The sequence below is a fragment of the Callospermophilus lateralis genome, chromosome 12, assembly GCF_048772815.1.
Source record: "Callospermophilus lateralis isolate mCalLat2 chromosome 12, mCalLat2.hap1, whole genome shotgun sequence".
Lineage (NCBI taxonomy): Eukaryota > Metazoa > Chordata > Mammalia > Rodentia > Sciuridae > Callospermophilus > Callospermophilus lateralis.
The window spans coordinates 78381510-78393036 of record NC_135316.1 but is presented as its reverse complement, the minus strand read 5'-3'; positions in this window follow the sequence as shown (position 1 = coordinate 78393036).

Below are 11527 nucleotides of genomic sequence, written 5' to 3'. Positions count from 1 at the left end.
GCATCCTAAGTTGGAAGTGGGGGCAAAAAGTAGGCAAGCTGTCAGTTTTAACCAAGTCCTGGCCACTTGGGGCTGATTCTTACAGAAGTTGTTTGGCTTCCTGGATTAGAGATAGCAATCTGGCTTTCTACAAATCTGAAATATACAGGCCGGCTTCCTGGGCAAATAGCTGCAAATTACGGGCCAGAGTTCCATGTTTATATATGGCCTGGCCATTGTCCCTTTGTACATTCAGTCTCCCAAGTCAAACACTCAAGATATGTATGTCATGTTCCAATAAATAATTCAAATACAAGCCACAGTATATAATACTGGGCTAGTTCTGGGGATGGAATTTCAGTACTTGCTCTGCATCCTTAGAAAGAAGAGAATAGAATATACTCAATAAAGCCAGCCCGTGGGCAGACAGAGGACATGCAGAGCAGGGACGAGAAGTACAGGCCCTGGGCCAGACAGCCTCTTGTTCTGTCCCAGCCCCTCTCCTCTTACATCTTGGTTTCTTCTCTGTAGCATGACCATAATGACAATAACAGCTAGTTGTGAGGATTAGGTAAAACAATGCATGGGAAGAACTATTAGTCACATGACTGGGCTCTGTTACCACCCCTACCCAGGGTTTTCCAAGAGGTTGTGCTTTGAACCAAGACAGCCTTAGAGCCCCTCCGTTCCATTCAACTTTTGACAGGCATCTTTCCTTTCTTAGAGCATTTCCCCCCAAAACTTGTCAGTGTGAATTCTTCCTATGCATCTTTGAGATCTGATGTGAGGACTTCAAAAATTCTCTTCCCAGTTTTGCAATCTGAGACTCTCTTTCAGAATTTTTTTTTTTTTTTTGCATGTAAGCATCAAAGAAAATAGTGCACTTCTCTCCCAGTTTCTGTGGGGAGTAGGAGCTCAGTTTCAGTGGGCACCTTTCTCTCCATCTTATAAATGTCATATTCCAATAAAGACCTGAGAAGCATATTAGTGAACTCACATGGCTAAGACCCCCCCACCCCCGCCACACCACACACAAAGTCCTTCATAACTTTTCTTTTAGCTCACCCCAACCTTTAAAATCCCAATCACCCTTAGTTTTAGTGAGTTGGGCTCAGACAACCTTCTGGCTTCTCTCCTCTGTTGAGATAGCTTTAAGTAAAATCTTCCTTGTTTGATTAACTGCTCAGTCAAGTTTTTCTTTGGCAATTTATATTTTATTTATTTATTTATTGTTACCAAATAAATAATATATTTATTTTGAGGAATTTATTTCACTGAGTCATATAATTCGTGTGCAATAAAACTGACCCTTTGAAGTTGTGTACTTATGTGATTTTTCATAGATTCACAATGTTGTGCAGCCACACCAATATCTAATTCCAGACTACACGTCCACAGCGTTCTCCTTTCTCAGCCCTTGGCCTTCTCTGTGCCACCGCTTTCTCTGTGGGGTAATGGTTCTTATGTATGTGCAAGAACTAAATTTTCAATAATATACAATGAAACATTTAGATTGCTGAGGATTTTTATCTGCTAAAGTAACCTAGCTACTGACATTTCAACCACTTTCAGATAACTTTTGGAACCTTAAGAAAGAATGCAGAGAGGCAGTGAGTGACTCAGGAGGCTGAGGTAGGAGGATTTCAAGTTCCAACCCAGCCTTAGCAACTTAGCAAGGCCCTGAGTGACTTAGGAAAACCCTGTCTCAAAAACAAACAAACAAACAAAACAGAAAAGAAAGAAAAAATTGCAGGAAAACCAAGTCTTTGGTTCAGAACTACTAAGTCAGAGGTGGATGGTGATCTTATCATCCAGGCTAGCCCTGTGAGAGCACAATATGATGTTATCCTGAGAGTCTTCTAAAAGATGTACATTTCAGTTCCAGAATTTGTGCTTAGCAGTTGAAGCATACGGTTTCCCAGTGGATGAAAACATATCATCCACTGTGATTTCCTTTCACCATTTGGTCTCTTTATAAAGAAATACTTAGGATATATTTTGAAATAGAACATTCAAAAACTTGTAAAAATAATGCATTTAATGCCTTATACCCAACACCCAGCTTAAGAATTTAAACATTGCCCACAAAGTGCAAGCCCCTTCGTATAGTCCCCTCCCTGGCACCCATCTCCCAGTCATGCCCCACAGCTCCCTTTTTATGATTTCCATTCTTTCCAGCCCAATGCATCTACAACCCCAAGGCTGCCATTTAGAAACAGGCTTGACACACAGGCTCTTAGCACAGCAAGCATTCAGATTCTCAGGTGGCAGGGATCACAGTGGTCTCCATTATGGGTCCAGTGACCCAGCTAACATGCTAACATGACTAGAGAAGGACATTCAGGTTTTCGCATATATTTATCCTTTTGCCTTTGGGTCCCCAGCCCCCCTCTTGCATCCCACATTCTCCCCTATGTCACCTAGCCTCAGGGCTCAACTTATATCACTTTCTTTCCTAGGAAGGTGACTCTCATCCTCACCCTTGGATTCCTCTCTTTTAATTTCTGAGCCTACCTCTGTCATCCCTTTTCCTATTTCATTGTCATTTTTCATTAACTCCTGTGTCTTCCCTATACATTTTTAGTGCTTTGAAGGTAGGTGTTTTATTTTTATGTCTTCACCTCCTGACCCACAGTAGATGCCATACAAGTGAAGTGAACGGTACCCGTGTACCCACTTTGAAGTGTCAGAATAATGCTCAGTAACATAACAGAGTTTGAACTGCTCTTGTCTGGAAATAATGATCCATCAGGCGAGATTCTGTTTTCTCCCAAGAGAGTCAATTAAGCTGAGAACCGTATGCCCTCGCATTTTCTCCATCGTGGTTTCTCCCTCTCTTGTCCCCGCACCCCCACATCATTATGAGAAGAAAATGAAGAGAAAATGTTTTCCTTGCATCATTCTCCACTGTCCCCATGCTCCCCCCACTTCCAGTCCTCTCTAAAATAACAGCACTGCTAACAACAAGTACAAGCACTTTGTCCTTAAGATTTACGCTTAAATATTCTCATGATGGTGTCATTTCTACCGGCAGTAAAGTCGAAAACACGTGGAGAGCACAACAATGGCGGGATAATTAAGTGACCCCTGACATACACACACACACACACACACACACACACACACACACACAGAGTTTCATGTTATGCATAATTGCTTTAAAGTTTAAAAAAAAAAACATGGGGAAATCATTATGGTGAAATGTTAAGAGAAACATGTAGTAGAATTTTATATAGTAAGATTTTATGGCCAGTAAGACCCTAATTATAACAATACATGCATGCATAGAAAGAATTTTAGAAGAAAATTAACCAAAATATGAAACGTGGTTATTTTTGAGTGGTGGAAATACAGTGATTCTGAGTTTTCTTTCTTTCTTTCTTTCTTTTTTTTTGAGTTTTCTTAATTTTTGATAGGTTTATAATTCTGAATTTTCTGGATTTTTAATATAATTCTTAATATTTATTTTTTAGTTGTACACAATACTTTTATTTTGTTTATTTATTTTTATGTAGTGCTGAGGATCGAACCCAGGGCCTCACAAGTGCTAGGTGAGCGCTCTACCACTGAGCCACAACCCCAGCCCTTTAATATAATTTTTAAAAGTAAATTCAAAATAAAAAGCATGTCAAGTGAAAAAAAAAAAAAAAGATTTTTGTGTTTGCAGAAAAGAGAAGACCAGATTATTTCCTGGAGAAAAATAAAAAGTGTTTGGAGTGAAACAATCACCTTCCTGGGTTTGGGAAGGGGTGTTATCAATTCTCTCTATTCACCTTCAGTCCTGTGAAGATTAAACTGGCAACAGAATTCAGCAGCTTTCTGGTTCTTTCTGCTGAGAATCAAGGGTTTTGAGCATCAAACACAAAATCTAAGTAAAACCCTAGGGGTAAACACTTTCTTTTCATCATCTGAAATTCAGTTTCCCTCTTGTGTTTTTCTCTGAACTAGGTATGAACCTATTTCCAAAAAAAAGAACATTTTTCAGGAAAGTTCAAAATTGCTTAAAAAAAAAAAAAAAAAAAAAAACAGTGGTCAGAAAGCACAGGCTCTGGCAACTTCTCTGGAGCTGGTTTAGTTGCAGGATCTCAAACCCAGCTGGACCTAGAACACTAGAATTTTTGGGAGGGAGGGACCAGTTTGCATTTAGACAAGCTCCCCAGGAAGTTTCTTTTGCATATTAATACATTAAGAAGAATATTTAAGACTTGGGTATTCTAGATTCCAATTAATTTCACTTTGGAAAAAAGGGGGCAGGAGTGAATGTCAAAAACTAGTGAGTAGCAGTGTGCTAGGAAATGTTTAACAACATGGTTACTGGAAGGGGGCAGCCCTCATTTGTAGGCACTTCTAATCATGTAAATAACACCTTCACCCGCCAGCCCCCAAGCACCAGTTGATTCTAATGCACCCTTGTGATGTCATGAACTTGAAGTTAGAGATGTGCATGAATGTTGCTTTCTTTCTTTCTTTTTTTTTTTTTAGTAGGGGGTACTGGGGATTGAACTCGGGGGCACTTGACAACTGAGCCATCTCCTCAGGCTTATTTTGTATTTTTTATTTAGAGACAGGGTCTCACTGAGTTGCTTAGCACTTTGCTTTTGCTGAGGTTGGCTTTGAACTTGAGATCCTTCTGCCTCAGCCTCCCAAGCTGCTGGTATTACAGGCATTTGCAGCGCACCTGGCATGAGTGGTTTTTAAAGTTGGCATATGCCAGCAGCAAACTACTGGTAAGACGACTGCTGGGGGTGATGGCAAGGACTCAGTTCTCATTTAAATCCCTCACCACCTGCAAGTAGGAATTTCCGTACTATGTAGAAGACTGTCTAGTGCATCCTAGTTGGAGGAGAGTGAGGACAAACTTATTCCACAAACCTCAGAGAATGGTCAATACTGCATTTCTCCCAAATAGCCCAAAGCTCAGGAAATTGGAAACTGTAAACTAGAAGTCCTAGTCCTGGTTTTTCTGTCATAGTGCAAATTTTTCATTATATTAAAAGATCAAAACCAAGAAAACTTATGAATGCTTTCAAATATCTCACTGGTGATGGAACTTCAATCATGCCACCTTCCCAGCCACTGCCTTAACCTGTTAGAACGGAAACTTTACTGTCTCAAGGAACATCTTGTTTAAAAAGATGACAAAGGGTATCCTGGAAGAGACCTCCACTCCACTACCATTTCCAGGTGGTATCTGCTGCCTGCAGCATATCAGTGTAGCTATGCTTACTTCAACAGCATAAATGACTTTAAAGTACACTTTTTCTTTTATAAATTAATAATAATAAATGTGTTCTCAATTTCCAACTTAGACTACGACTTTTTGGTCACATAAGGTATAAAGTGTGCGTTAGATACATATGCACATATGCACACCATCAACACCATCATCATGGTTTTCCGGACCTTCAAGGTTTTTCTGGGGTTTTTGGTACCATGGATTGAACTCAGGGACACTCGACCACCCCGAGCCACATTCCCAGCCCTATTTTGTATTTTATTTAGAGACAGGGTCTCACTAAGTTGCCTTAGTACCTTGCTTTTGCTGAGGCTGGCTTTGAACTTGTGGTCCTCCTGCCTCAGCCTCCCAAACCTCTGGGATTATAGGTGTGCGCCACTGTGCCTGGCTGGACCTTCAAGTTTTTAAACCCTCTAAGACTCAGTCTTCTCATTTGTAAAGTCAGATTATAAGAGGATCTACTTCAGAAGTACTATAAGATTTGAAAACATAACATAAGCAAACTATTCTCTAATATTTAATAGTATGTAAGGTAGCAGTTAGTACTTAGGGGCTGGGTTTCATTTTCCACAACTTCTCTCCATTTATCAAACATGATGAAACTCAAACCAGCTTTTTCTTAATCATAGCATCATCAGATGTATTTGAATACATCTTTAATATATCTTTGCTATTTAATGTGAAAAAAAAAGAATGCAAAGATAAACATCAATTCCATCTCAAAATGAAGAGAAGGAGCAAATTATAGACGGTCACTCAAGAAGCAAATAGAACCAACATAAGCAAGGAATCCAAAGTGATGGGCTCTAAATGGAATTGGAGCCAATTTCAATACCTATACCCCGTGCTTACTCTGTAACTCTAAACTATAATTCTTGCTTTGCTTCCTCTGTAACATTAACGTGCTTAAAACAGGAGAGAGGAACATACCCACTAAATTGTCTTTATCCTGCTTCTCAGGCGAAGACATGCCAGCATCCATCTCATGCTTGGGAAGCTTTTATACTTGGCAACTTTTCATGGGTGTAGAGCCAGGCCTGGACTGTGGGCAGCACGTCCGATGTGCTTGCGAGACGGCAGAACAGAAAGAGTGAGAGAGCCAGGGAAGTTCCTGCTCTTCAGTGAGCACCCTGAGGACTAGTTACCCTGGTGAAGGAAGCCCAATAACATAAACAAAAGACTTATCTAATGAGTTCACAGTGTCTTTGTTCATAGAGGAAATCCAAAAGAATATGAACTTCTGGTGGTCGTGTTTCCTATAAGATATAACTGTGTGATTCTCTGTGTCATCTGTGTTTTATGAAACGTTTCTGTGTACCTTGTGAAATTGGTCACTATGATGAAATGCCTGATACACAAGGCAAGTATATCCATCCTTATGTTTTAAAAAAGGAAACTTAATCCAATTCATTCAACACAATACAGTGAGACATCTTTTAAAACTTATATCTAATGCTGTTATCTTCCTTCTTAAAATAATCCACGATGGTATAAACTATTAGGACAGTAAAGGCCAAAGTCCTGAATGTTCTAGAAGACCCTGCTGGTCTGTCCCTCCCTCCTTTTCCAGCTTCAGTCACATGACACCCCATTCATTCCCGCTATCAGTCCTTCTAAGACTTGATGTGTCTTCTTGCCACAGGGACTTTGCATGTGGTATCATAGACATAAATATTTGACTTGAATCTGTTTTTTTCTTGTAGACCAGGGAATGGCAAACTACAACTTGCCTGCTAAGTTGCCTCTACTACCTCTTTACTTTTTTTTAAAAAGTTAATGGTTACTGGAACACAGCCATACCCTGTATTTCTGTATTGTGTACAGCCACCTTTGCACTGTATCAGTAGAGTTATTTGCGACAGAGACCATCTGACCTGCAGAACCTTTAAATATTGATTAGCTATTCCTTTGCAGGAAAAGCCTGCTGTCCCCATCCTACACTGCACATTTCCTTGAGGGTAGTGATTAGGTTTGGTATTATTTACCAATGCATCTGCAGCATTTAGAGCAACACAGGCCCATAGCAGATGTTCAACGATTGTTGTTGAATGAATGAATAAATAATTGGTCAAGGGTTATGGCTCATTGCTGGGAGCCATCAGCCAAGTAGGTATGACAAATTCCTTGCCAGCTTACTCCCATGCTGTCTAGTGGAAGGACTTCTGAAAGGTGACCTTGCTCAAGGACCAGGGCAGGATCCGTGTTTAGGGTGTTCCCCCTTTAGAATAGGGCAGTTTAGCATAATAGGAGAGTAGGGTGTTTCCCCTTTAGAATAGGGCGGTTTAGTAATAGGAGATTAGGGTGTTCCTCTTTTGGAATAGGGCGTATCCTGCTGCTGAGTTCCTCTTGAGTGCTTAGGGTCAGACAGTATATTTTGGGAGACAGAAGCCCATGCGGAGTGGATTTAGGCAGGAGAGGATTTGGGCAGAGAACGGAGTGGATTTGGGCAGAGAACGTGGATTCCCCCAGAACGTGTTTGTAGACGGCCGGTGTGAGTTCGGGAATAAAGAATTGCTGTTTGAATCTACAAGCTGTGTGGAGACTCGTGATTTGTGCCCAGCCGAGAGACTGCGGCAGCTCATAATGGCAAACCCCTTTCTTGAATCCAGAGTCAGGCTCCTGGCCAGGACTCTTTCTTTCATCACATCACATGGAATCCCAAGAACCATGTCAAGCTTATTCTAATACCAAAAACACCAGTTTTCCAATTTCCCAATATTTATCTTTCTCATAACAAGATCCTAAATATTGTGTCCTTTGTGTGAAAGCAAAACAACACAAAACAGACTCCAATCTCTCCTCATTTTATCTCTTCTGTTTTCTTCCTAGCAACATCATCTTAAAATATTTCCCAGAGTCTGAGTTACTTTCAACAAATACTTAATGATCTGCATTGCATTGTCCACTAATTCAAATTGCAGTAATAATGATGGCTGCCACTGTGGTTTTATGAGCTAATGTGGAGCTTGGGAACTTCAGGGAAGGAGACTGAGGACCAGAGACAGATGAGAGTAGACACATGCGCATGGTCAGTGTGTGTCACCTTTCTACATTTTCTTCTGAATTGACCTTATTTACACCCTTGGTTATGGCTCAATATGGAAATGATGCCAGACGCATGGGGTGGGGGGGGGTAAGAAAGGAAGCTTTGTGCTCACATCACACTGCTCCATGGAGAGAAATTCTTGCTCCACTGTGAACCCTTGAGGTGACCTTGGGGAGGTTATATAACTCCTTTTTCTTTCATTTTTCTCATCTGTACAATGGAGATAATAATATCTACCTGAGTTGTCTGAGAATCACATAAAATGTTACATAGAAAATTCTGAGAGTAATGACTGGCATTCATAGACTGTAACCATCATTACCCTGTGTGGGACCTGAGCTATATATCTCAGGGTTCAGTTATCATCTAAAATAGGAATATTGGGTTCATTTTCACAATGTCTCCCTTTCCCCCTGGTTTCAAGTGAATGCAAGATTGGCAGTTGATTCAGAATGTCAATACAGTCCTTGATAGTTGATTCAGAATGTCAATACAGTCAGCATCTCTTTGCTTCCTTGTGGAGTCTAGGGTTATTGTTTGCTACAAATTTGAAAGCGCGAGGCCCATTCCTGGGCTTGCCTGCCTGTCAGTACATAGATTCTATCTTGTTTCTTTCTAGCCACCATGTCATCATCACTTTGTGATGAGAGCGACAGAAAAGCTTCCTGTTTCCAGCATTTCTCATGAATGGGCCATGCCAATCTTCCCTGGAATGGGAGGCCCCTTTGCCTTTGAATCAGATGCCCCTCCACAGCCCTGCTGCGAAGGCTCTAGGTGAGCTCATTTCTAAATACATTTCTCCTTCATATTGGCCAAATATCATTTATGCTGGCCCTGCCAGTCACTGAGGTATAAGGTTCAAAACAACACAAACAATAATTGTTCCCAAGGGACAGCTGGAAAGAACCTCAAGGGACCTTGCTACATACATCCCCTTGGAAGATGACTAAGCAACTGTTTTTCTTCTTCCTGCAAAATATTCCAAATGTCTTGGCCTAGAAAGCATGAGAGATTTCAACCAGTAATGAGCATCAACAAGCTGGGTCTCGGTACAGAAGGACCTGGGGAAATAACACCCAAGCCCATTCTTAAGTTGCCTCCTTCTTTGTCCATAAAATATCCACAATTACGCTTCAGATGATGAAGCTTTATGGAATTTTTCCCCACTTCATCTTCAAGGAGTGATGGTGGTAGAATTGCTGGAAGATGCTTCTGATGAAGATTTTTCCGTCCCTACACAAGTCCATTCCTACACTAGTGAAAGTCCTGAAATGAGGAATTTCCCCTACCTCCTCCAATGTTTGTAAATACTGTGAAGTTTCTACTGTCTTGATAGCTATATCTGCTGAACTTTCAATAACAATAATTGCTCATATTTACTGAGCTGGTTTTCTGTGCCATTTACTGTTTCTAGCTCTTTAAGTGCTATCTTTTATTGAATCCTTACAACATTCATGAGAAAAGCACATTACAAACTTTTTCCCTTCTTTTGCCTGTGCTGAGGATTGAACCCAGGACCTCATACATGCTAAGGCAAATGTGCTACACCTGAGTGACATCCCCAGCTCTTTCTTATTTTAAGAAAGGGTCTCCTGAAGTTGTTCAGGCTGGCCTCAAATTTATAATCCTCCTGGCCCAGCCTCCCCAGTATCTGGAATTAAAGGCGTGCACCATTATGCCTGCAGACAGCTGTTTTTAAATGTTCAAATTCTAATCTCTTTTGACACATAGGACATCTATTCCTAAGTATGAATATTTGCTTTTCCTTAAATGATCATCTTAGGCAAAACTTTTGCTTGAAACAATTCCTTTTATCCCTGAGTCTTTCTCCTTTCCTAAGCATCCAGTTTCAGGAACATTTTTTGGCCAGGTGTAATTCACTATGATTTCTTGCTAAAATGCACACAAATATTCCAGGATATTTGCTACTTCCTTAGAAAATTTTCCCTTTTCTTTAAATAAAGAAGTTCTCTGATTTCATTAACTCTTCACCATACACACCATTCACTGTATCTTATTTCTTTTGGAGGGAGGGACTTTTTCTTAGTTTTATATATAATATGTACATATACACACTTCATACATTATACTTAATATATAAATGATACTTGACAGTTATGAGTGACAAATATGCTTTCCAAATTCTTTTTTTTCCATTTACAATGTACCTAATATCAAATATGTGAAGTTTCAATGTATTCAATTTCCAAAATAATTTGTTTAAAAATCCTCCCCTTCCTAAGGTTTTAATCACCTAAACCTCTAAATATCAGTCAGGCACAGTGGCATACACTTTGAAGGCTGAGGCAAGAGGATTACAAGTTTGAAGCCATCCTGGACAACTTAGCAAGATTGTCTAAAAAAAAAAAAAAAAAAAAAAAAAAAAATTCTGAATGTTGGGGATGTAGCTCAGTGGTAGAGCACCCTTGGGTTCAGTCTCCAGTACCAAGGGTGGGGATGGGGGCTCTAAATATTTGGTACAGCAGGTCCCTCCTCCATTCACTGCCTTCAGAAGTGTTTTGCTTTCCATCCTTTGGCTGTGGACATAAAATTTAAATTAAGCTTGTAAAGCTCTGTTGGGATTTTGATTGAAATTGTGTTGAGTTCCAAGGCTGACACTACCGGTAACCATGATCATTTGTATATTCTCCACCTTAAATAGGTTTTCTTTAATGATGTTCAGTTTAAAAAATCCTCCTTGAAGTTATCATTCATCTCATGTTGGATTTTTCCCTAGGTAACATGTCTCAATTGCCTTTAAAAATTATTTTCTGGAGTTGCTCATGTTTGATAATGCAAACTGATCTTTGAATATCTGTGAATCCATTAAACTTTGTTATTTGTCACCTCTTGAATATCGTCACTCTGTATTTTGTTTTTATACCTACCTACATTAGTATGTCTTGTTCAATGGTGGATTACACTTTCCTTGATTTCTGATTTTATGCTGATATTTCTAATGTTTCATAATTAAGAATAATGTAAGCTATAAATACCCCATATAGATTTCCTTTAGCTGATAGCTTCCTTCTTTTCCTAGTTTGCCAAGTTTTAAAAAAACTATGGTGAAGTTTATTACATGCTTTTATGCCTACGCTAACAGCATTTTTCTTCATTTGTCAAAGTGGTGAATTGCACTTTCCTAGTGTTATTTGACTCTTGCACTTCTGATACAACCCTAACTTGATAATAGTATGCCATTTTAAATGTTTGTATTTTATATTTATTTATTTTACTATTCTCGAGAATACTATTCTCATACCATT